General features: G+C 41.5%; 1 protein-coding gene across 2 annotated transcripts in view; it reads right to left on the bottom strand.

Moving 5' to 3' along the window:
* Window positions 1-24737, bottom strand: part of atp11a (ATPase phospholipid transporting 11A) — an 89416-nt gene that overhangs the window by 64043 nt on the left and 636 nt on the right. The window lies entirely within an intron of this gene.

The following is a 24737-nucleotide window of genomic DNA, read 5'->3' as shown; positions in this document are numbered from 1 at the left end:
TCCTTGTATTAATCAGATGCAATTAAAACCTTTTTACACTTTCTAAATTCTTCTGTGGTATCTGATGTACAGTCACATTGCACTTTTACAACCTTGAGATTTAGCTTGTGCTAAATCTGTGCTATTGTTTCTTGACTGAAATTTAAACAGCAAAAAATAACAAAAATAAAAAGAACAATATGGCTAGCTAAGCAAACACTAACATCCCAAATACAACATCTCATAGTGAGCACTAGACCAGAACAGCAACAAGGTCTGAAGACCTGTGGGTTATATTTAGACAAGCTACTCCAGTAAAAAGTATTGCTAATTAACCCCGCTTTCATTATCTGGCGCCCAAACGACGCTGGCTAATCTCATAGCCAGTCAACGCTAATGATACGGTTTCATCCACGGCCTTGATCTCACAGGTGATTAATCTAACTAGAGTGGAACTGCAAACGCATATGGGGCTTGTCGGATCTGGTAGACATGACCGTTAAACAGCAGGCGACAAGAGACGAGAATAAATGAGTTTACTGGAGCACCATGTATGTAGCACTGCGACCTCTGAACCAGCACATAAGTGATGATTAAAAGCATAGTACAGGATATACAAGGTTTCTGAATTTGTGGTGTTAAGGGCAGGAAAAGTGGTCACAAGTGTGTATAACTGGGATTAAAGGAGAAAGCAGCACAAGGGAGGCTGGGAAATGTAGCCAGTTATACGTTCTAGCACTTAGAACCGGGTTGTATTTCTAAAACCACCATGAGCTGTTACGTTTTTTTTATTTTATTATTTATGTATTTTTTTTAGTGGAGACTTGATCACATGAATCATTAACCGTGGCGTGCCTCCTTAACCAGTCTATATATGAGTGTGTCTCACAGTTCATTTGCAGTTTTTGATTTTGCGGTGTGTGTTCCACTTTCACATAGTGCAACTTACTTTCAGTGACCTAAATCAAAAAGGAACATGAGAATACTTTATTATTAGAGCATAAAGAACTGAAGATTTTTGGTAATGGATCAGTGCTATTCATGCTAGACTGAAAGTCACACTAGATGCAGATTTTTCTTTCTGTTATTTGGGTTTTTAAGCTGCCAGACTTCCTGTCACCATCTGTGAGGAGGAGTTTCCGATTTTTAATTTTGTTAATGTGATAAATTCAGCTAATAAATGTAATGTTTGGGTAACTTTCTTGTACAAATGTAAGAAAAATAAATCAAGTGTGTCCTTTTAATACAACTACAGTGTATCACAAAAGTGAGTACACCCCTCACATTTCTGCAGATATTTAAGTATATCTTTTCATGGGACAACACTGACAAAATGACACTTTGACACAATGAAAAGTAGTCTGTGTGCAGCTTATATAACAGTGTAAATTTATTCTTCCCTCAAAATAACTCAATATACAGCCATTAATGTCTAAACCACCGGCAACAAAAGTGAGTACACCCCTAAGAGACTACACCCCTAAATGTCCAAATTGAGCACTGCTTGTCATTTTCCCCTCCAAAATGTCATGTGACTCGTTAGTGTTACTAGGTCTCAGGTGTGCATAGGGAGCAGGTGTGTTCAATTTAGTAGTACAGCTCTCACACTCTCTCATACTGGTCACTGAAAGTTCCAACATGGCACCTTATGGCAAAGAACTCTCTGAGGATCTTAAAAGACGAATTGTTGCGCTACATGAAGATGGCCAAGGCTACAAGAAGATTGCCAACACCCTGAAACTGAGCTGCAGCACAGTGGCCAAGATCATCCAGCGTTTTAAAAGAGCAGGGTCCACTCAGAACAGACCTCGCGTTGGCATCCAAAGAAGCTGAGTGCACGTGCTCAGCGTCACATCCAACTGCTGTCTTTGAAAGATAGGCGCAGGAGTGCTGTCAGCATTGCTGCAGAGATTGAAAAGGTGGGGGGTCAGCCTGTCAGTGCTCAGACCATACGCCGCACACTACATCAAATTGGTCTGCATGGCTGTCACCCCAGAAGGAAGCCTCTTCTGAAGTCTCTACACAAGAAAGCCCGCAAACAGTTTGCTGAAGACATGTCAACAAAGGACATGGATTACTGGAACCATGTCCTATGGTCTGATGAGACCAAGATTAATTTGTTTGGTTCAGATGGTCTCAAGCATGTGTGGCGGCAATCAGGTGAGGAGTACAAAGATAAGTGTGTCATGCCTACAGTCAAGCATGGTGGTGGGAATGCCATGGTCTGGGGCTGCATGAGTGCAGCAGGTGTTGGGGAGTTACATTTCATTGAGGGACACATGAACTCCAATATGTACTGTGAAATACTGAAGCAGAGCATGATCCCCTCCCTCCGGAAACTGGGTCGCAGGGCAGTGTTCCAGCATGATAATGACCCCAAACACACCTCTAAGATGACCACTGCTTTATTGAAGAGGCTGAGGGTAAAGGTGATGGACTAGCCAAGCATGTCTCCAGACCTAAACCCAATAGAACATCTTTGGGGCATCCTCAAGCGGAAGGTGGAGGAGCGTAAAGTCTCGAATATCCGCCAGCTCCGTGATGTCGTCATGGAGGAGTAGAAAAGCATTCCAGTGGCAACCTGTGAAGCTCTGGTAAACTCCATGCCCAGGAGAGTTAAGGCAGTTCTGGGAAATAATGGTGGCCACACAAAATATTGACACTTCAGGAACTTTCACTAAGGGGTGTACTCACTTTTGTTGCCGGTGGTTTAGACATTAATGGCTGTATATTGAGTTATTTTGAGGGAAGAATAAATTTACACTGTTATATAAGCTGCACACAGACTACTTTTCATTGTGTCAAAGTGTCATTTTGTCAGTGTTGTCCCATGAAAAGATATACTTAAATATCTGCAGAAATGTGAGGGGTGTACTCACTTTTGTGATACACTGTATATTTAAGCCAAAAAAGACCCAAATATTACCCAGGCCAAAAAATAAAACTTGAGTGTCTAGATTAACTCATGCAATGGTGTCAAATCACTAAATGCCCTTTTTACTGCATTCAAACTGCACCAGGGTTCGTTCAGAAATAGACCAGAAGGTCCTGGACTAGTTATTTTGGTCTGTACTTGAGTGCAATAGCTTAGTTTTTACCTGCCTAAAAATAAGAAGTAACCACAACAAGTAAACAGACCCTACAACAGTGCTACACCTCTAGCCGAGTCCATTTACAGTCCATGGTTCCTTTTCTGTATTTTGCACTGAGTACGTAGGGACTGTATTTAGCCCAGGCCAGCGGGTCACATGCTTGGTCCATGACTTCCTCAGACAAGCTCTGTTTGTTTCAGACTCTCTCTCTCTCTCTCTCTCTCTCTCTCTCATTTTTCACACAATGGAATCCAAAGGCAGGAAGACAATCAAGCTGATGACTACAATCTCTCATCAGCAGTCTCATCACTGCGCTGCCCATTTACTTCTCGAACCTCCAAATTCTGCATTAGAGAACCTGACAGACGTTTCCTGACAAGGACTGACTCATGATCAATTTGTTCCGAACAAAGCTTTGGAAACAGCAATAGATAGTGATTGAAAGGTACAATTAGCTATTTCAATGGTTAGCAGAAGCTAATGGTTTTAAAAGTAAAATCCAAACAAAGACTTTCCCTCTCCTAAGGGTTGCCATTTTTACGATAAATGAGACAAAAGTCTACGTACACAGGCCAACAACAATGAAATGCACTTTGGGTATTGTAGTATATTTCTGCATTTGAGTTACATTATATTTATGTCTTAAGTTAAATGTAATTCCAGCTATTGTCAGAGCTTTATAATTAATTTACATCACATCTCATAACATATACTGTAAATGTTTCATCCCAATGAATAAAATTGCTGTATTACCCCAACCTTTGGTCTGCCCTGGTCATGGACTGACGGTTGTGTTTCAGCACTATGGGAGTCGGTGGAAGTGGGTCACATGATCACAGTCGTCTCTACCAAACAGGATCAGCTGACGTCATCAGTCTAGTTAATCGCCTTTAAAGCTTTTCAGACACTCAACTAATTACTGTAACAATGCACACTTACTGAGAAAGAGTGGATACAGAAAATAAGTAATTATTTTTAAAAGACACAACATGAGCTGTGGCATTTTTAGTATTCTAATTTCTGTTTTTTGATGGATGGAGGGGGTCATGACTGTGCCAGCATGGCTGTGCCTCTGTGCACAAAGCAAGGTTGCTAAAACAAGATTTGTCAAGTTTGGTGTGAAGAAAATCCAGTGGCCAGCACAGAGCTCTAAACTTGAACCTACCGAACAACTCTGGAAGAAATTGTAATATCTATGGTGATTTTGGTTTATTTTCATTTAACATCAGTGCCTAACCTCACAAATAGGCACAAATCTAATGGAAAGCCTTCCAAAAGTGGAGGATCTTAATACATTTGTACAAATGCCCATGGTTTTGGAATAGAATGTCCAACAAGCTTTTAGTCTTGGAATAGGATGATCACATACTTGACCATATGGTGTATGTAGGTAAACTTTTGACCATCACTCAGTACACAACATAAACCTAAACACACATGTATTAACCTCACATTGCAACCTAAAAAGGAGTTGGAGGCAGAGTAGCAGGAGTAAACAGCTCAATAGCAGTGTATCATTTACAACAATTACTATATGTTCTTGTTTATTGCTACACTCTACCTGCACACTGAGCTTCCAACACTTTCTAAATATAGAACCACTACATTAACCACAAGAAGTGACACTACGAGAAATCAAGGGATGATTAGTCATTATTAAACTTAAAAATAGAGCTGTCAAAATCAGCATGCTTGGCAAAAGCAGCCAAGTGCAAAAGGAACAACAAATCCTTCCCCACACTAAAAATAAAACAAATAATTAGAACAGTGTCAAGGCTGAGAACAGAAAAGCTTAGTCAGGCATATTCATAACCTTGAGTTTACGTCTGTGAAAAATCTTTGCCAGAGTTGTCTAAATTGAAACAGAGAGTGCAGGTACACCCACACATTTCCTAATATCCACGTCTGGTTAACACTGGTGGAGTTTGATCCTTTACAGATGCAAAACAACAGAGAAACAACAGTTCATAAGCAACCTCAATGTTTGATGTTGCAGAAATAGGTTTACCGTTTGATTTAGTTCACTCTGAAGTGTTTTAGTGCACTGGCAAACATATTGCTTTATTGCTTAGGGTAACAGTGCAGCATTTACCTCCAATTCGTATTCATGTTTTTATGACTGCATTTTCTTTTCTTTTGCATATATTTACTCCAGCTGCACAGTCACAGCAGAGACAAACAGCATCGTTTTTACTTTTACCTCCTGTACAGATTTAGTCTAATGCTACAGCAAGTAAACAGTTTTAGCCTGACAATATACACCGATCAGGCATAACATTATGACCACCTCCTTGTTTCTACCCTCACTGTCCATTTTATCAGCTCCACTGACCATACAGAAGCACTTTGTAGTTCTACAATTACTGACTGTAGTCCATCTGTTTCTTTACATATCTTTTTAACCTGCTTTCACCCTGTTCTTCAATGGTCAGGACCCTCACAGCACTGCATCTCAGCACTGCAGACACTGACATGGTGGTGGTGTATATATACGTATATATATATATACTGCAGTTTTCTACACTCATAGGCACAACTCACCACTTTATAAATGTGTGTATTCTGATTTTTAATTATAAGAATTTATATTCATGGTTAACAGAGACACCCAATGTTTACTAGCACACAAGTGATATTCCGGCTCCATCCAAAACCGCATCTTATCTGCTACCTAGTGTGGAACTATTAACTACTATTAGCAGTGCACTACTTAGGTCTAATATTTAGTAAGGTAAGGTGTGGTTACAAGTGCATTAAATACTGATTAGTCTAATCTATGATTAGTTTTGCCTCTGATGGCCTGATACATACAATTCCAAAGAGAAATGAAAATCATTATGAAATATCACAGTGAAATTTCTGCTAAACACACTGAAACATTCAAAAATACTGAAAGTCTTACGCATAAGAAAGAAAATAAGCAGTTAACCTGTAGCAGCATGCTGTTTTCATTTAGTCTTGCTTCATATCTGTAGATCTTCTCTCCTCCACCCATAAAATCCAAACTGCGGTCTGATAAAGCTCCCAAAATTAATAAAAAAAAAGCTTTTGACGTTTTCACTTCTTGTTTCTTCTCTTATAGCCAGTTTGTGGTTACTAATGGCTTCTCTTTTAGTTAGGACAATGCAGTGTGGTGTACCTCAAAAGCTCTTTTGTAAAATGATGTCTGGTCAAGCCAGCTTAAAAATCTCATGCTTGAATTTATGCTTCTATTTAAGAAGGCATGACCAGGCTCTAATTCCTTCTACCTTAAGGCCCTCTCCAGTCACATGATACTCAAATGATCAGTCTGTTTTTCTTATTTCCAATAAGAAATTAAACATACTTTTCACTGTTTGGAGGTGAAAATTCAGTTCATGTTCTCACTTGTCAAAATGTGATTGTTGCAAAGAGTATTTTTGTAAATGTTGAATAATTCATTAAATGATACAGCAGCTTGGGGAGAAATTCACATAAGAATTTTATTACAGTAAGTGTAACTGCACCAAGAGATGTAGACTCTGTGTATGTGTGAATTAGAAAATAATCCCAACCCTCCACACGTCCACCCCATCATAAATGACCTGCTTTTTTGCATTTTCCCTTTTATTCAATCTAGTCATTTCTAGCATTTCATTACAATAAATCTGCCACCTGTGCCACCCCCACATTGGCCAAGGAGAGACACCAGTTGGCCAACTGGGCCAAGTACAAGCCTGGGCAGGTTGGTAGCAAAGCTGATATTAATACTTGGAAGCTTGTATTTTAAACTGTTGCGGCACCCAAGCACCCATAAATTCTTTATAGTGCAATCTGATGTAAATATTTTGTACATGAACAACGCTTTCCTTTAGTTTTTCTGTGTACTCACATACACAGCTATTAAAAACACACTGTTACATCAGTCCACAGCAAACCCTGAGTCACTCCCTTCATTACACAAGCTGTATAGTAGCTCTGATCCAAAAATGTACTAAATAGATCAGCTATTTTCCTCTCCACAGGAAAAAGGAGGAGTGAAAAGAGACTCTTAGTCCTAGTTACGCATTAACGTCACTGAAGGGATGGGGTATGTACTCTCTAACCTGAGCATAGGACAATGCTGCTGTTCCCGCTCACCCTTCTTAATGTCCTGATGAAGGACGAGAGGACTGAAATGAACACAGAGTACAAATCTGAATTCTCAGTAAATTTACTATCTGCTAGCTTTGTCCTTTCAGTCAACCAGAAATAGAGAATGGACAGTCATAGTTGGTAGAAGCTCCTTTAGCAGCAATAATAATAATTCCTGTGACTGCTGATTATACCATAAGCCCAATATTTAATACATTCCTGAATGCACAATTCTTAAGAAACACATTGTTAATTCAGGGTCCCAGTGTTTTGATGGCTCAAGTGTATATTTCCTGAGAAAAGCAGGGCACCTATACAACCCACTTTTTGAATCTTATCTCATAAACTGGAACAGGTTCCAATCAAACCGAATGTCTGCTTTCCTTCTGGGTGTCTGTTTAACTCCCCTAAATGACCAGATAAATAAATAAAACACTATTATGTACTAACAAAAGCTATTACATCACTCTCCTCAGATCCCGACACCACTGGGGGTTACAGATTTGACTGACAGCATGTTGTGATTTATCAAAAGTACTGAAAGGAACATGGCCGACAAAAGAAATGATTAGTCAGCTATGATGTCTTCTTTGACATCGCTCCTGATTATCGAGTTAAGGTGTTTCAGCCACAACCATTGCTAACATGTATATTAAATTGACAAAATTAAATACATTAAATGCTTCAATCAGCAGTGAACAAAACAAGGTCCATGAAGACATGCTATGATGATTTCGGTGTTTAGGAGCTCCAGTGGCCTTCATAAAGCCCCAACCTTAACCCCACTAAATACCTTGGAATCAATTAGAATGCTGATTGCAAGACGGGCCTTCTTATCCAACATCACTGCCTGATCAATGTTCTTTTTGGACTGAATGGACACAATTCCCAAAAACTCCAGAATCCAGAAAATTGGAGGCCTTTAAAGCGACAAACATGGGGACGACTTCATATTAATGTCCTGCCATATGATTAGTTTTGGAATGAGATGTCCAACAAGCTCTTAGTCAGGTGTCCAAATACTTTTGGACTCCAGAGCACCATGTTATGACTAACCTTATTAATATTTTCATTTTCCTTTCTTGTCAAACACTTTGATTTTATGTAAATCAATAATAAAAATTTTTGATTTACATATTTTTACAACATTGTTGTTGCAAACATTCGGGTAAAATGGATTAAAATGTAATAAAAACAAAATCTTTGGAGGCAAGTGGCAATTTTAGCTTGTAGAATCAGACATACCTACCCAACAGATTACATTTTCTGAGTAGCAATTTCCTCAGGGGTGGGGATAGAAGAACATCAACAGTCCTAATCCTGAGGGAAATTAGTGTAGCACGTTTAAATGATAAGGTCACCTAAGGTCATTCCATTAACACCTAAGGTATTAATAGGGGCTATTTTTTAAACACGCCTTTATCGTCAGTAATGTAGTTTTTCCTAGTACGTCAGTTATCCATCCATCCATCCATCCATCCATTATCTTCCGCTTATCCGGGGTTCGGGTCGCGGGGGCAGCAACCTAAGTAGAGAAACCCAGACCTCTCTCTCCCCAGCCACCTCTTCCAGCTCAACTGGGGGGATTCCGAGGCGTTCCCAGGCCAGCTGGGAGATATAATCTTTCCAGCGTGTCCTGGGTCTTCCCCGTGGTCTCCTCCCAGCTGGACTTGCCTGAAACACCTTCCTAGGGAGGCGCTCAGGAGGCATCCTTACCAGGTGTCCGAACCACCTCAACTGGCTCCTTTCCACGCGCAGGAGTAGCGGCTCGACTCCGAGTCCCTCCCGGATGACCGAGCTTCTCACCCTATCTCTAAGGGAGAGCCCAGACACCCTGCGGAGAAAACCCATTTCGGCCGCTTGTACTCGCGATCTCGTTCTTTCGGTCATTACCCAAATCTCATGACCATAGGTGAGGGTAGGAACATAGACCGACCGGTAAATCGAGAGCTTTGCCTTATGACTCAGCTCTTTCTTCACCACCACAGACCGGTAGAGAGTCCGCATCACTGCTGACCCTGCACCGATCCGCCCGTCAATCTCCCGTTCCATCTTACCATCACTCGAGAACAAGACCCCGAGATACTTAAACTCCTCCACTTGAGGCAAGAACACGTCCCTGACCCAGAGAGGACAATCCACCGTTTTCCGGCTGAGAACCATGGCCTCAGATTTGGAGGTGCTGATTCTCATCCCAGCCGCTTCACACTCGGCTGCAAACCGATCCATCAAGAGCTGGAGTTCACAGTTCGATGACGCTAACAGGACCACATCATCTGCAAACAGCAGTGACGTGACTGTGAGGTCACCAAACCGGACCCCCTCCATCCCCTGGCTGCGCCTAGAAATTCTGTCCATATATATTATGAACAGAATCGGTGACAAAGGGCAGCCCTGACGGAGTCCAACTCTGACTGTAAACCAGTCTGACTTACTGCCGGCCATGCGAACCAAACTCCTACTCCGCTTGTACAGGGACTGAATGGCCCGTAATAAGGAGCCATGTACCTCGTATTCGCGAAGCACCCTCCACAAAATACCTCGAGGAACACAGTCGAATGCCTTCTCCAAGTCCACAAAACACATGTAGACTGGTTGGGCAAACTCCCATGTTTGCCAGAATCTTCTTGGAGCCGATCGAAAGTCACTTTCCAAAGCCTCACCGAACTCTTCCCATGCCCGTGTTTTTGCCTCTGCGACACACAAAGCCGTGGATCGCTTGACCTGTCGGTACCTGTCAGCTGCTTCTGGAGTCCCACAGGCCAACCATACCCGATAGGAGTCCTTCTTCAGCTTGACGGCATCTCTCACCCGGGGTGACCACCACCGGGTTCGAGGATTACCGCCACGACAGGCACCAACGACCTTGCGACCACAGCTCCGATCGGCCGCCTCGACAATAGAGGAACGGAACATGGCCCATTCAGACTCAATGTCCCCCTCCTCCCCCGGGATGCGGTTAAAGTTCTGACGGAGGTGAGAGTTGAAAGTCTGTCTGACGGGTTCTTCTTCCAGACGTTCCCAGCAAACCCTCACTATACGTTTGGGCTTGCCTGGTCTGACCGGAATCTTCCCCCGCCATCTGATCCAACTCACCACCAGGTAGTGATCAGTTGACAGCTCAGCTCCTCTCTTCACCCGAGTGTCCAAGACACATGGCCGCAGGTCTGATGACACAACAACAAAGTCGATCATCGAACTGCGTCCCAGGGTGTCCTGGTGCCATGTGCACTTATGAACACCCTTGTGCTTGAACATGGTGTTCGTGATGGACAGACTGTGATTTGCACAGAAGTCCAACAACTGAACACCCCTTGGGTTCAGATCGGAAAGGCCGTTCCTCCCAATCACGCCTTTCCAGGTCTCACTGTCATTGCCCACGTGAGCGTTGAAGTCCCCCAGTAGGACAACCGAGTCACCAGGAGGAGCCCCCTCCAGCACCCTCCTCAGAGACTCTAAGAAGGCTGGGTACTCTGAACTGCCATTTGGCGCATAAGCACAAACCACAGTCATAACCCGTTCCCCAACCCGAAGGCGTAGGGAAGCTACCCTCTCGTCCACCGGAAAAAACCCCAGCGTACATGCGTCAAACTGAGGGGCTACGAGAAGACCCACACCTGCTCGACGCCTCTCACCATGGGCAACTCCAGAAAAGAACAGAGTCCAGCCCCTCTCAAGGAGATTGGTTCCAGAGCCCGAGATGTGCGTTGAGGTGAGCCCGACTATATCTAGTCGGTATCTCTCAACCTCCCGCACCAACTCGGGCTCCTTCCCCGCCAGTGAGGTAACATTCCAAGTTCCAAAAGCCAGTTTTAGCAGCCGGGGATCGTGACGCCAAGGCTCCCGCCTCCGGTCACTGCCCGATCCACAATGCACCGAACCCCCATTACTACCCCTCCCACAAGTGGTGAGTCCATGGGAGGGGGGACCCATGTAACTCCTTCGGGCTGGGCCCGGTCGGGTACCATGGGAGAGTACCCGACCACCAGGCGCTCGCTGGCGAACCCCTCCCCCGGGCCTGGCTCCAGGGTGGGGTCCCGGTAACCCTAATCCGGGCAGGGTACACAGGTTCCTGTTATTTTTCTTCATAGAGGTTCTTTGGACCACTCTTTGTCTGACTTGTCACCGAGGACCAATTTGCCTTGGGAGACCCTACCAGGAGCTTTTGCCCCAGACAACATAGCTCCTGGGATCATTCAAGCATGCAAACCCCTCCACCACGACGTCAGTTATTGTCAATGGTAATCACACTATAGATTCTGTGGATGGCAATTAGGTTACAAACACTGGGGTATTGCTTTAACAACTACATTTGATGTTCCACAGAAGCCAATTCAAACTCATTGCATTAAAACACATTACGGAAGTTAATCTAAAAAACACACCGCAATCCTTTCCATCTGGCACTCTTGTAAAATAAAGTTTAATTCTTTGCCCTTTCCCCCATCTCTATTTATGGTAGAGTTACATCTAAACTTGAGGGAATAACTGGACCTCTAATGGCTCAGTTATAAATGAGGTGAGGAAGGTGTACATAGTGCAATGGTACAATATGTAATCCTTCCTCACACAGCCCAAACAGTTTAAAATGATCCCATCTTGTCCACGTACACGCCTCTTCTCACCAGGACTTCAATTCACATTGGCGGATATGGATCACAAGGCCTGCATTGTATGCACATGGGCTGAACAAGAGTGTGTGGGTCATGTATCATTTCTGAGAGGGCCATTAAAGGGTTCTGCCCTCCTCAGCACTCTGAGAATACAGCGCTATGATGAGCAAGGTGGCGTATTACCAGAGTGTATAACCGAGCCTGAATAGCGCTTCATTAAATCAGCATGAGCCTTCCTGCTCGCTCGCTCTCACAACTGATTACATCACAGCCTCACAGTTTCTGTGTGAATCTGAATGTGTGATCAACATGCATCGCTGCATATCAGGATCCAGACACAGCCTTTTTGTAAGATAAGAGAAGGAAGATGCCTTTTTTAAATGCTGCATGCGGTCCAGTTTGATTGCTGGGTTTGACGATTTGCGTCACCCATGACTAACAGGTACATAGGATCTACCGTGCATTCACTACAGACAGACATTTGCATAATAAAGATTTTTCGGATGGTAGTACCACCATTCAAATACGAACACCTGCTACCTAGAGAAACTATACTGCTCATTGCAAAATATCTCACTATGTTGTATTTAGGAACACTCACTACTGAAGTTCAAACTACCTTTAGATACAATGTTAGCACAAGAACTGTTCATGAGACACTTTTTGAAATGGATATCCATGGCTGAGTAGCCACACACAACCCTAAGACGACCATGCGCAACACCAAGATGCAGAGCTTCAGTTCTGGAGTATAAGTTTTATGGCCAACTTTATGAGCTAGATCAAGTGTGCTTGGAGCAGGAAAAACTTGAAACACTGCAGGTACATAGACCTCCAGGACTGACATCAAGAAACCTTGGTGTAAAGCAAACACAATTTTGACTCTGGAGCTGTGTAAACACATACCCTAAGGAAGGGCAATTACATTTTCCAAGGGGCCACATAAAAAACTGAGACTGTTGTAAGGGCCGGACCAATACGGTGAACTTAATTCTGCTCAATAATAATTGTATTTTTTTATAAAAAATAAAAAAAAACTTGTGTATTTTTGGTCAGTATCCACCCTAATACTTGGTATAAGATCAGGACATGCTTGGTGGCTAGAGTTTAGAGTAGGTCTCCCCAATGTCAGTCTTAAAGGGCCAAAACCAGCATAGTTGTTAGGCAGTATTCACCCTAATACTTGGTATCAGATGTGGCGAGAGTTTAGAGCAGGCCTCCCCAATGACAGTCCTAAAAGGCCAGACCAGTACCATTTGTTTATTTTTTTGTAATTCTTTGTAATTCTGAATCATTTGCACTCAATGTGCTACTGTGGTTGCTCCAGAGTCATTTTGTAACTCATGAATATTTTTGTAACTCATCTTTGTTTACTCAACAGTAAAGATGAGATTAGCTTTTTACATGGAGCTCAGACTGCCTCAGTCCCCTGGGATGGGAAATGGTCCTGGATTCTATGTCCTGTCAGAACAGGACTACTGATTACTCAGCACTGAACACACACAGTCATTTTTCCACCGTTAAGTCGGCTATTACCATGACACAAATGCCCACTAATTCCAGGCAGACTAAATGCTAGAAATATGTTTCTCTTAGATATTAATGTATTTGTTCAATACATAATGTATTTTGCTCATTTTACAATTATTTGCCATCTGTCACTTTGACCAATGTCTAAAATATTATTATCAAGAGCACACTGACACCTTGTATGAAGGTCCTCTCAAAAAACACACCACAAACTACCCTACAAGTGACTGTCCAAACAGGATGTTTGTCCATATGACATAAAGCACATATGTATGCACAGGGTTTACATAAGAGGTGAAACATACGATGAACGGATGCTATAATATTCAGTCAACAGTCTGCTTTGGGCTTTAGGAACATTACGGTATCCAACTTAAGCTTCCGTTTACTGAAGATCCAAAGCTCGCACTGTAAGAACTAGGTAGTGATTTTACATAGGTATTAGCAGCAGGACAGCCACCAGACTAGCACACTGCTAACAAGCTAGCTCACTTTGATCACCTATACAAATTAGTACTATTTTTGTATTTACATCTCAATTTTATGAGATAATTTTGTTATTCAATTGCAACACTATTTAATAGTTTTCAAACATGTAAATACACCATAATCATCAGGATTTTACACAGATTATGCTAGTACATCGCTAGCAGCTAACTGCTAATGTTTAACAGATTTTTTAAAAACCTTTCAAATACTTTTATACATTTCAATGGTGTCTGATTTTTTGCCCCTATCAGTTATTTTAAAGAACTTTGTTTATGCTTATTAATACATACTTTTTCAGTCAAAAGAAATAATGTGTGTAAGTGAAGTGATAGATGCACTAAAGTAACAAAAAACATAATGGTTGAATAATTTACATTTATGGCATTTAGAAACCTTTTATCCAAAACCTGACTATTTATTTATTAGAATTTAATGCCATGGTTAGCACAAATCTGTGCATTTTAAGATGGTTTTCAGTCTGTTAATAGTTTCTTTTCTTTATAATTTAAGTCCACTTTATATTTTCAAATTTATTTTATGCCTGCAAGATATGGGTTATACAGTTTTGACCAAATACAATGCCAGCAATCAAGGGTTAAATGTCCTGCTCAAACATGGCAACATGGCATGTCAACTACCACTACCGTAAGGTAATGAATACTTGCTTTGTCACTGTATATAATCACAACCATCCATCTAAGAGCTTTTAACCATTCCCAAATCTGTTAAGAGGGTCTTAAGGGGCACTTTAATAATTTACAATTACATTTATCCAAAGCAACTTTCAATTCTGACTGTATATCACGAGCATTTGAGGGTTAAGAGTCTTGCTCAGGGACCCAACACTGAGCTACCGCTGTCCCGATATGTAAAGAGAGCAAACTGCATGGTGGGACAGAGTATTTTGGCTAGAACAATTTCAGACAACGTGAATCACAGTGTCAGGTTAGCACAGTTATATAATCGCTTTAAAGGCCGTTATCTAAGGCAGAGTTGCATGGTGTTCTGATAAAGACTGACACATTCGGAGATGGTTTGAGAATGTGAATCACTCAAACACACCACTCAAATCTTCTTGTCTGGTTTGTTCCATGCAAAATTTTAACCACTAATTTCATATGCAACCAATTGGCCAACAAACTAAATCAGGATCATTTTTCCTTGGTGGAAATGGAAAAACAAAGTAGGTAAACATGACAGACCAACTCCCTACCCAGGGTCTATTCCCAGTATTTCAAAGTAGCAGCAGACACACCCAATCCTGACCAGGATAAAGTGATTAGTAAAAATGAATGAAAGGATTCCACACCCGCCAGTAAGAATGAGGAACTGCTAGAGATGATTTATGATTAGACCACCAACACGTGTGCTGGAGAAGAAATAAAGCTCATTACAGGTGGGAACGAATCATCTGCCGTTTCCTGTCATGTCTGAACTCGCCAGAATTTTGTGTCGATCTAGAGCAAGTCATCTTCATTTTTATCATTCACCACCGTCTCATTTGTCTCCCTCCCTTCCACTGTCTCACTGTCTCACTGTCTGACTGTGTTTTTTTCTCCTGGGTCATCAACCTCTCGCTCTGCCATTGCTCTGCCAGTCTGTATTACCATGCTTTAGATCAAAGAGCAGCAGGGTGGAGAAAGCCTTTCCACAGTACACATTTTCACTCTTTCTCTCTCTTTTACACTCCCCACACACTCGTTCTCTCTCTCTACCACACACAGTAACATAGAAACAGAGCCAGCTCTATTTAAAACAACAACAAACAGAATTTTGTGGTGACTACAAAGGTAAACTACAACAGTCTGTGAACTCTTGAGTCCACAAGGATGGTCAGGGTGTTAGGGATTCTTTAAGGGTGTACAATGCCCTTGGCTGAATTGTTTCAACAATTGCATTTCAGGGTGTTCAGGCGAGGATACAGGCTAATACATGAGTCCACCACCACAAAGAGTTTGAGCGTTTTAGTCTCAGAGGGCTACCAGCCAGGCCCAGGTCCTTAACAGACGCAACGACATTACAACTGAGAGAAAAAAATCAGACAGGTTTCTCCTAACTACAGCTTAACTTTGACTCCTGCTGTTCAAGGTGGCAGCATGAGTAGTGGAAGAGCTCTCTGTATGTGGTACGGCTTACTGTAAGAATCCACTGTGGGCTAGTGCTAAGAAGTGGCTTCACACAGGTGCTGGTATGCAGCTTTTCTCGACCAGTACAGGGGTAATAAGAAACTGGCTACATTAGAAGAAAATGGAAAAAGAAAAAATGGGTCAAAACTACATTCACATTTTGCTATGCTCTCCAGATATAGTCGTAAGTACAAAGGAAACCAGCTACTGCACAGTTAACACACAATCACTGTTTATTTGCTAAATGTAACATACTGGTGGAAAAAAACGATGTTGTACTAAAATTGGAAGAAAATACCACATTTAAGATTCCCTTTTCCTGTTCCTTTTAGAGGCGACATTTAAATTTAAACATGGGTGTCCAAACTTCTGCAGGACACTGTATATTTCTACGTTTTATAGTAAGAACAATTAAATACTGACCAGTGCACTTTTACAATGTACATCTGCTCATAAGACACAGTGTTATATCACGATAATCAAATCTAAGATAAAACTATTGTAAACGCCTTAAATGTCCCTGTGTGAGTTTAAGAAGGAAGCTGCCTACACAGCAAACCTTTTCAATCAGCAAGACAACGGCTTTCCTATTTTTATATGCTATATAGCCATTATGGCAAAGTTTATATGCACAGCACTTTACGAGTTATGATAAAGGTTAGGATGCGACAGTTCCATTTTCTGATTGTGAAGCCTGTCTGGTGTAGAAAATGAAACGCAACTGTCAGTCATGCAATTTCCCCATTTTTTTCCCCCATTTAATGTTGTCAATCCGTCTTCCACTGCTGGGGACCCAAATGAAGACTGACACACACAGTAACATAGAAACAGAGCCAGCTCTATTTAAAACACACCGAGTAGAATTTTGTGGCGAATACAAAGGTAAACTACAACAGTCTGTGAACTCTTGAGCCCACAAGGATGGTCAGGGTGTTAGGGGTTCTTTAATGGTGTACAATGCCCTTGGCTGAATTGTTTCAATAATTGCATTTCAGGGTGTTCGGTCGAGGATACAGGCTAATACATGAGTCCACCACCACAAAGAGTTTGAGCGTTTTAGTCTCAGAGGGCTACCAGCCAGGCCCAGGTCCTTAACAGACACATGCTCCATCCGACACGTGTGCAGTCCACCAATCCCGTTTTAACTGTCAGTCATCTTTAAACAGTTTATTAATTCAACTGTCAGTTCATTAAAGCATATTTGCTATTTAATTCAATTCAGTTCGGTACATTAAAATTGTAACGTAACTTCCAAAGTGACATTACTAAAGTCATCAAAAACTAAATACTAATGCATAGGGTCATAATTAAAAACCTAAATAAGAAAACAAAAGCAGAGCTATCGGGTAGGCAGTGAATAAAAAGAAACTATGGCTATAAAACAATGCAAATAATCATTTCTATGGCATTAAATCACAAAGTAGTTTAATTCACAGCTAGTATTTGTTTACAGATTTGCCCGTGTTTTTCACAGATCTGAAACATCAGCAGAAGAAAATGTGAAATGAATGGGTGGAGACTTGACTTGGCTTGATGATATTGGAGAGTTTAGAGAACGAAATATGAGAGCACTCATCAGTACCAAATCTCTCCAGAGCATTCACGATCCTAGATCCTGACTAACTCGGCTTTAGGTCAGGGCACTACAATGTCCACAAATTACCCCCCCCCCCCCCCCCCCCCCCCCATTTCCTGTTTAGAGCAACATCAGAGTACATGAAACTAGCTCTACCGCTCCTGTCCCAACACGCACTAATTCCCACCCACACCCACAGGACCGGCATTACACTAGATTTTAGCAAATGCCCAGCGTGCGGAGACAGACCATATGTTTGGTTTGAGTTCTGCACCCGTCAGTCCCTCCAGCGCTCCCTTCCCGCGTCTCATCAGCGCCCTGTCAGCAGTCATTATGACCGCTGTCTGGCGGCCACCAGCAAAATTTACAGCATCTGTTAGCATGTCTGTTTGATCACAAAGACAGCCATCAACAGTGCGTAAATTTTGGCCTTGGGGTGTCAGAAATACATAAGCATGCTGGATCACTTTGTAAAACCTCAAATCAACCCCCCCCCCCCCCCCACCCCCGCCTCTATAAACCTCTCACTACACCCAACAAAAATCACATTCCTAAGGGCACAATACTGCATTGGTAAACAGGAGAGAATTACATTTCTTTAGAATCTACAGGCATGCTGTGTTGCGTTTATACAAAGAAGAGAAAATTATACACAGGGTAAAAGTACAAAAGCAACAATGCACAATATGAAGAAGAACATTTAAAAGCTCTGTACGTTGTTTTTATTAGTACTGTTTTAAAAAAATGCCTACACTTCAGTTATGCAGCTTGTATGGGATTCAAAAAGTCATTTACCTGCAACAAAAGATTTATCTTCAGTATAACAGGAAAATGAATTACCTGCTTACATAACAATCATTTGTTCTCATTACTTGAAACATTATACACCTATTCTTCTTCTTCTTCTTTCGGCTTTTCCCTTTTCAGGGGTTGCCACAGCGAGTCATCCTCCTCCATCTCACTCTGTCCACTGCGTCCTCTGTCCTCACCCCAACTACTTCCATGTCCTCTCTAACTGCATCCATATATCTCCTCTTTGGTCTTCCTCTTTGTCTTTTTCCTGGCAGCTGCATTTCTAACATCCTTCTACCAATATACTCGCTGTCCCTCCTCTGGACATGTCCAAACCATCTCAGTCTGGCCTCTCTAACTTTATCTCCTAGTTGTTTAACCTGTGCTGTACCTCTGATTATCTCATTCCTAACCTTATCCATCCTTGTCACTCCCAAGGAGAACCTCAACATCTTCAGTTCTGCCACTTCCAGTTCTTTCTCCTGTCTTTTTGTCAATGCCACTGTCTCCAAACCATACAACATAGCTGGTCTCACCACTGTCTTGTAAACTTTTCCCTTGACCTTTGCTGTCACCCTTTTGTCACAAATCACTCCTGAAACTTTTCTCCATCCACTCCACCCTGCCTGAACTCTCTTCTTGACCTCTTTACCACACTCCCCACTTTCCTGGACAGTCGACCCTAAGTACTTGAAGTCCTTCACCTTTGTGACTTCTGCTCCTTGTAGCCTCACCTGTCTCTCTCCCATTCACACACATGTACTCTGTCTTGCTATGGCTGACTTTCATTCCTCTTCTTTCAAGTGCATATCTCCACCTTTCCAAGTTATCTTCCACCTGTTCCCTGTTCTCACCACAGATCACAATATCATCTGCAAACATCATAGTCCATGGGGATTCCTGCCTGACCTCATCTGTTAGTCGGTCCATCACCAAAGCAAATAAGAAGGGGCTCAGAGCCGATCCTTGATGTAGCCCCACCTCCACCTTGAAGCTATCTGTCACTCCTACAGCACATCTCACCACTGTCCTGCTGTCCTTATACATGTCCTGTACCAGTCTGACATACTTCTCCACCACTCCAGATTTCCTCATACAACACCACAGCTCCTCCCTTGGCACTCTGTCATACGCTTTTTCTAAATCAACAAAGACACAATGAAGTTCTTTCTGACCCTCTCTGTACTTCTCCATCAGCATCCTCAAAGCAAAGATGGCATCTGTGGTACTCTTTCTTGGCATGAAACCATACTGCTGCTCACAGATAGTTACCTCTTGTCTAAGTCTAGCTTCCACAACTCTCTCCCAGATCTTCATTGTGTGGCTCATCAACTTAATTCCCCTGTAGTTGTTACAACTCTGTACATCACCCTTGTTCTTAAAAATGGGCACCAGCACACTTCTCCTCCATTCCTCTGGCATTTTCTCACTCTCAACAATGCCATTGAATAATTGAGTCAAAAACCTCACTGCCATCTCACCTAGACATTTCCATACTTCCACTGGTATGTCATCAGGTCCAACTGCCTTCCTTTTCTTCATCCTCTTCAAAGCTTTCCGAACTTCATTCTCATTGATCTTTCCTACTTCCTGATCCACCGTTCCTATGACCTCTACTCTTCTTTCCCTTTCATTCTCTTCATTCATTAGCTCCTCAAAGTATTCCTTCCATCTTCCCATCACACTCTCCTCACTTGTTAGAACAGTACCATTCCTATCTTTAACAAGTCTAACCTGCTGCACATCCTTTCCAGCCTGATTCCTCTGTCTGGCCAATATATACAAGTCCTTCTCTCCTTCCTTAGTGTCCAACCTCTCATACAACTCCTCATACGCCTTCTGCTTTGCCTTTGCTACCTCTCTTTTTGCCTTACGTTTCATCTCCTTATATTCCTGACTACTTTTGTCAGTCCTGTCAATGTCCCATTTCTTCTTGGCTAACCTCTTCCTTTGAATCGCTTCCTGCACTTCACTATTCCACCACCAGGTTTCCTTATCATCTTTTCTCTGTCCAGATGCCACACCAAGTACCTTCCTACCTGTCTCTCTAATCACTGTTGCTGTAGTAGCCATTATACACCTATATACACATTAAAACCTCCGTATTGAACTGCTGGGGATCTGGGAATGAGTTACACTACTGGTTTGCCACACACTTCTCCTATCATATTAAGTAATCAGGTTTCCAACAATATGCAAGATCATAAACATTTAAATGTGAACGGTCCATCTGTATGACCTATAACCCCAAACTCAAGCAAAGCTCTCTTTGTATTACAATTTTATTTTAGCCACTTATGGCTACTCAGAGCAGCTGGATAAGACCACAGTTGCATTTCAAATTACTGCTCATTTGACAATTGTAATAGCACGGCTTCCATTTACTAAATTCTGGGGGTTCACATCCCGGCTTAGTTCACAAATACAAAAGGCGCATGGCTGTATGTGTAACTAACCCTTGAAGGGACTCATATCAGTACCCTTACGCTGGTCCCAAGCCTGGATTAATAGGATCAAATATGTCGATGAAGGATCCGCTCTGGCAACCCCTAATGGGAGCAATCGAAAGAATTTATTCATTCATTCAGACCAGCAAAAATGTACACAGCACAGACTTTTTCATTTTCTTTACACTCAGTTTACAGCACTATGATGTTACAGTGCATCAGTTTGAATAAATTAATGTTTAACATTAAGTACTAAAGTGTACTTTTTTTATTCAATGATAGAAAAACACACACTCATACAAATAGAAAACATGTTTAAACACTCCACAGACATGTGCGAATGTGATTTCTTATGTCCTTATAATTTTGGCCATATAGTGTACTACATCCCACACTGAAAACGAAGCTGAAAGCATGTCATTTATGCTCTTTTATTATGTCGCACTGTTTAGAACAGTTGAACAGATTCAGGAATTACTATTCTAATGGGATTAAAATGGAGCCTGCCTGCTTTTCTGTACCATACCAGGTCAGCGACACAGAGTAACCCAGCAACTGAACAAAAACATCACATTTATTAAATGCTTGTTGATGAGGTGAGATCCTTACAGGTATTTCTTTTGTACATTTATTATGTGATATCAACTGTGAAAATAATTGCACTCGTTCCTCATGGACCCCTGTTGTAACTAAATAACAGGAACGGAAAACAACCAGGAAACATGAGCGCAAAGCAGAAATACCAGACCTCAGCGTCTGTTAGTCTAGCCCACCACCTATAACAATCATAATAATAATAATTATAATTTGGTGAAATCATTCTGAGTTAAATGCCTGTTATTAAATAATCAACACAATAATCCATTGCTCACCATTAGAAAATGAAATAATTATGAAAACGGATGTATAATTTCCTGATAAGCACCTTACATGTGTGGTAGAGATTGGGATAAAAGACATTTTAAATTGAAAAACAGTTGTACACTACAAGTGCTTTATCTATTCTAATAAATTGAGTTTTAAAAGATTTTTTCTGTACACAGAATAATGTCAGAATAATCTCGAGCCCGGTTATTATGGACGTGTAAGGGCAACTGTCGTGGCAGTTAATAATCCTTTATTCACACTAGAGACCAACAAATTGACAGATAACCATTCATTTACTAAGTAGAAGTGCGATACAGAGCTGTGACCCAAACAAGAGCTGCAGGCAACACAGACACAGAGTAACATGTAATATTACATTGAGAATTTCTCAGTTTAAGGCAGATTAGGCATGACAAGGCTCAGAGACAAATCCCAGTGCTGAAACAGCCTAGCCATCGCCAGTGCGCTCTCAGTACCAGTCCCAACTATGGATAAGGCATCCGGCATTAAAACTGTGCCGAGTCTGGTATGCAGTCCAGATCTACTGAGCCGAAAAAAGGTTTTATTTTTAATTGGCCATCCAGCAATTACTGGGTTAAACATTTACTTGCCATTTTTATCAATCTTGTTGGCTATATGTACAACAAAATTGGTTATATCTTATAACTACATAGCATAATAGAAAATTAGTTTTTCCAACAGTGGAAATTGTGGTTATTGATTAGCCTCAGTCCATTTATTTCTGAATACTACAAAACCTTAGGGAAAGTACAGCCATTGCACCAGTGGTACCATAACCGGATAAACCTACACAAAAACAGGTTTGGTAAGACATTCTAACATCAGCCTCACCCTAAAGACTGCATGTTACCAATAATCAGGTGTGGGAATGTGTTGTGGTATAGGCACCAAAAGCACCTGAATTCTCAATCCACTAGTTACTGTATGTAAGGAGCTTTGCATGTTCTTCCCTGTACACATAAATTTCCTACTGGGTACCTATAGTTTTCTTTCACCTCTTAACAAGCATACAGTGGATTGGATGTGTTTAAATTAGATCTAGGCAATGTGTGATCCAGTGAGTGACTGGGAGAGTGTCCATAAATTAGTATTTGCAATAAGCAGCAGTTGCAAGCTAAATAAAAATCTACTTCATGTTAAATGATCAGATTTGAAATTTGCCATACGGGCCACTTTAGACTGGACTGCAGCCCGGCATAAGCCTCTGGGTGTATGTTATTAGAGTGGTGCTCAAACAGCCGATGACAGAGATTTGCAGTATATCAGCGCTGTTTGAATTCCAATAAATGTGATGCCTAAATGCTTTGTAATAAAAAAGCCAAACTTCATAAAACAAACAAAACAAATCAAGTGGTGAATAGTGGACTGGTCAGACAAGTGGACGTGTTAAAGTGCTTCGAAGCAGAATCAGTTCTTCCCATCAACAGGAGCTGAGGAGTTTGTTAGGAGATGTTCTAGCACAGCTGCCGGGAGGAGTGCTCTGCCTGCTGGCGTATGCCGACTCACCTGCCTGGTATGTACATTTGTAGATCATTTTATAAGCTACACCTACTATACAAGGAAACATTGTGTGGATAAAATCACTGATCTGTCGCTCTGTACATTGTGTCCCGTGTGTCCAATTTATCAATCAAAACAGACTGCCATAACGTCCCCAGTGACCGGTTGTTACTTGGCTGATTTGAACCATTCTCAGCACTGCAATGGCACTGAAGTGGTAAAGACATGGTAGCCTGTTGCACTTGTATAAATGTAGCAGGTGCAGCAGTGTTGTTGGTATTTTACACACCCTAATGTTGCTGGAGGGAGATTAGTGCTCCAACCAAACATATACAGTGTCCTATTATCAGAATATGTCCGCTAATAAAAGACTAGAGGAAGATTAAAACACAGAGCATAAAAAAAGAAAACAGCTCTGGCCTCTTTATTAGGAACACCTAATACCCTGTTAGCGCTGGTTGAAGGTGTATAGTTAAAGACGGCAGTAAACAGTATTTAAAAATACAAGGAGGCGACAAGACGCAACAGAGAAGCTACAGTTAGTAAATGTATAATCAAAGTTCATCCGTATTGTGATGTCAGAATAATCAACAAACGCTCATATCAAATGGTTGTACCTAATGAAGTGCTCTGTAAGTAAATAAATATATATGTAGGTTTAATTGCCGTTTAAGATTTAACAATTTTTCATCAGTTCATTTCAAGTTTTCCTTTCATTTAACTTCGGTAACAACATTATCCAGATCAAAGTGGCAATGGGTATGAAACATATTCCGAAGACACAGCCTGGAGTATATTCTGGACATGGCACAGTTCATCACAATGCATCACACACTCACATATTTACACCAAGAGGTAAAGCAGAGTAACCAGTTCAACTACTAGATTTTTGGGAGGTGTGATGATCATAGACCTTACGAATTTTAATAAGATCTATTACCTTCGGACACTTTGTTTATTTATTTATTAGGATTTTATAGTCATGTTTTACACTTTGGTTACATTCATGACAGAACGATAGCTAATAGTTACACAAAATGTATCAGTTCACAAGTTTAATGTCAAACACAGTCATGGACAATTTTGTATCTCCAATTCACCTCACTTGCATGTCTCTGGACTGTGGGAGGAAACCGGAGCTCCCGGAGGAAACCTGCATGCAAACAGCTCCACACAGAAAGGACCCGGACCACCACACCTGGGGATCGGACCCAGGACCTTCTTGCGACAGCGTGAGGCGACAGTGCTAGCTGATACTGTTTGTGTGGAGTTTTGGTATGTTCTCACATTGTCTGAGCCACATTTGCTGGACAGCAGCAAGTGTCTGAAATTGTTTCCAGAGCCACAACGACTCTGATCAGGAATGGATGCATTATTTTAGATCATATTTTAGACCAAGTATGTCATAGTATAATGAAGGGAATGTATTGTACAGGGTGTCCCTAAATCTATAACTAACTATATGTTTACTAAAATACACACGCATACATATTGCACCACAAATAGTGGAAAACACGTTGAAGATGTTATTGATTAATATTCTAATTAACTAAAATGTTGCTGAAAATTGTATTGAAAATATGCATTTTGCCTATGTGTCCAGACTTAAGGGA

This window comes from Trichomycterus rosablanca, chromosome 15 (assembly GCF_030014385.1).
Source record: "Trichomycterus rosablanca isolate fTriRos1 chromosome 15, fTriRos1.hap1, whole genome shotgun sequence".
NCBI classification, from domain to species: domain Eukaryota; kingdom Metazoa; phylum Chordata; class Actinopteri; order Siluriformes; family Trichomycteridae; genus Trichomycterus; species Trichomycterus rosablanca.
This window is presented reverse-complemented; position numbering and strand designations above follow the sequence as displayed.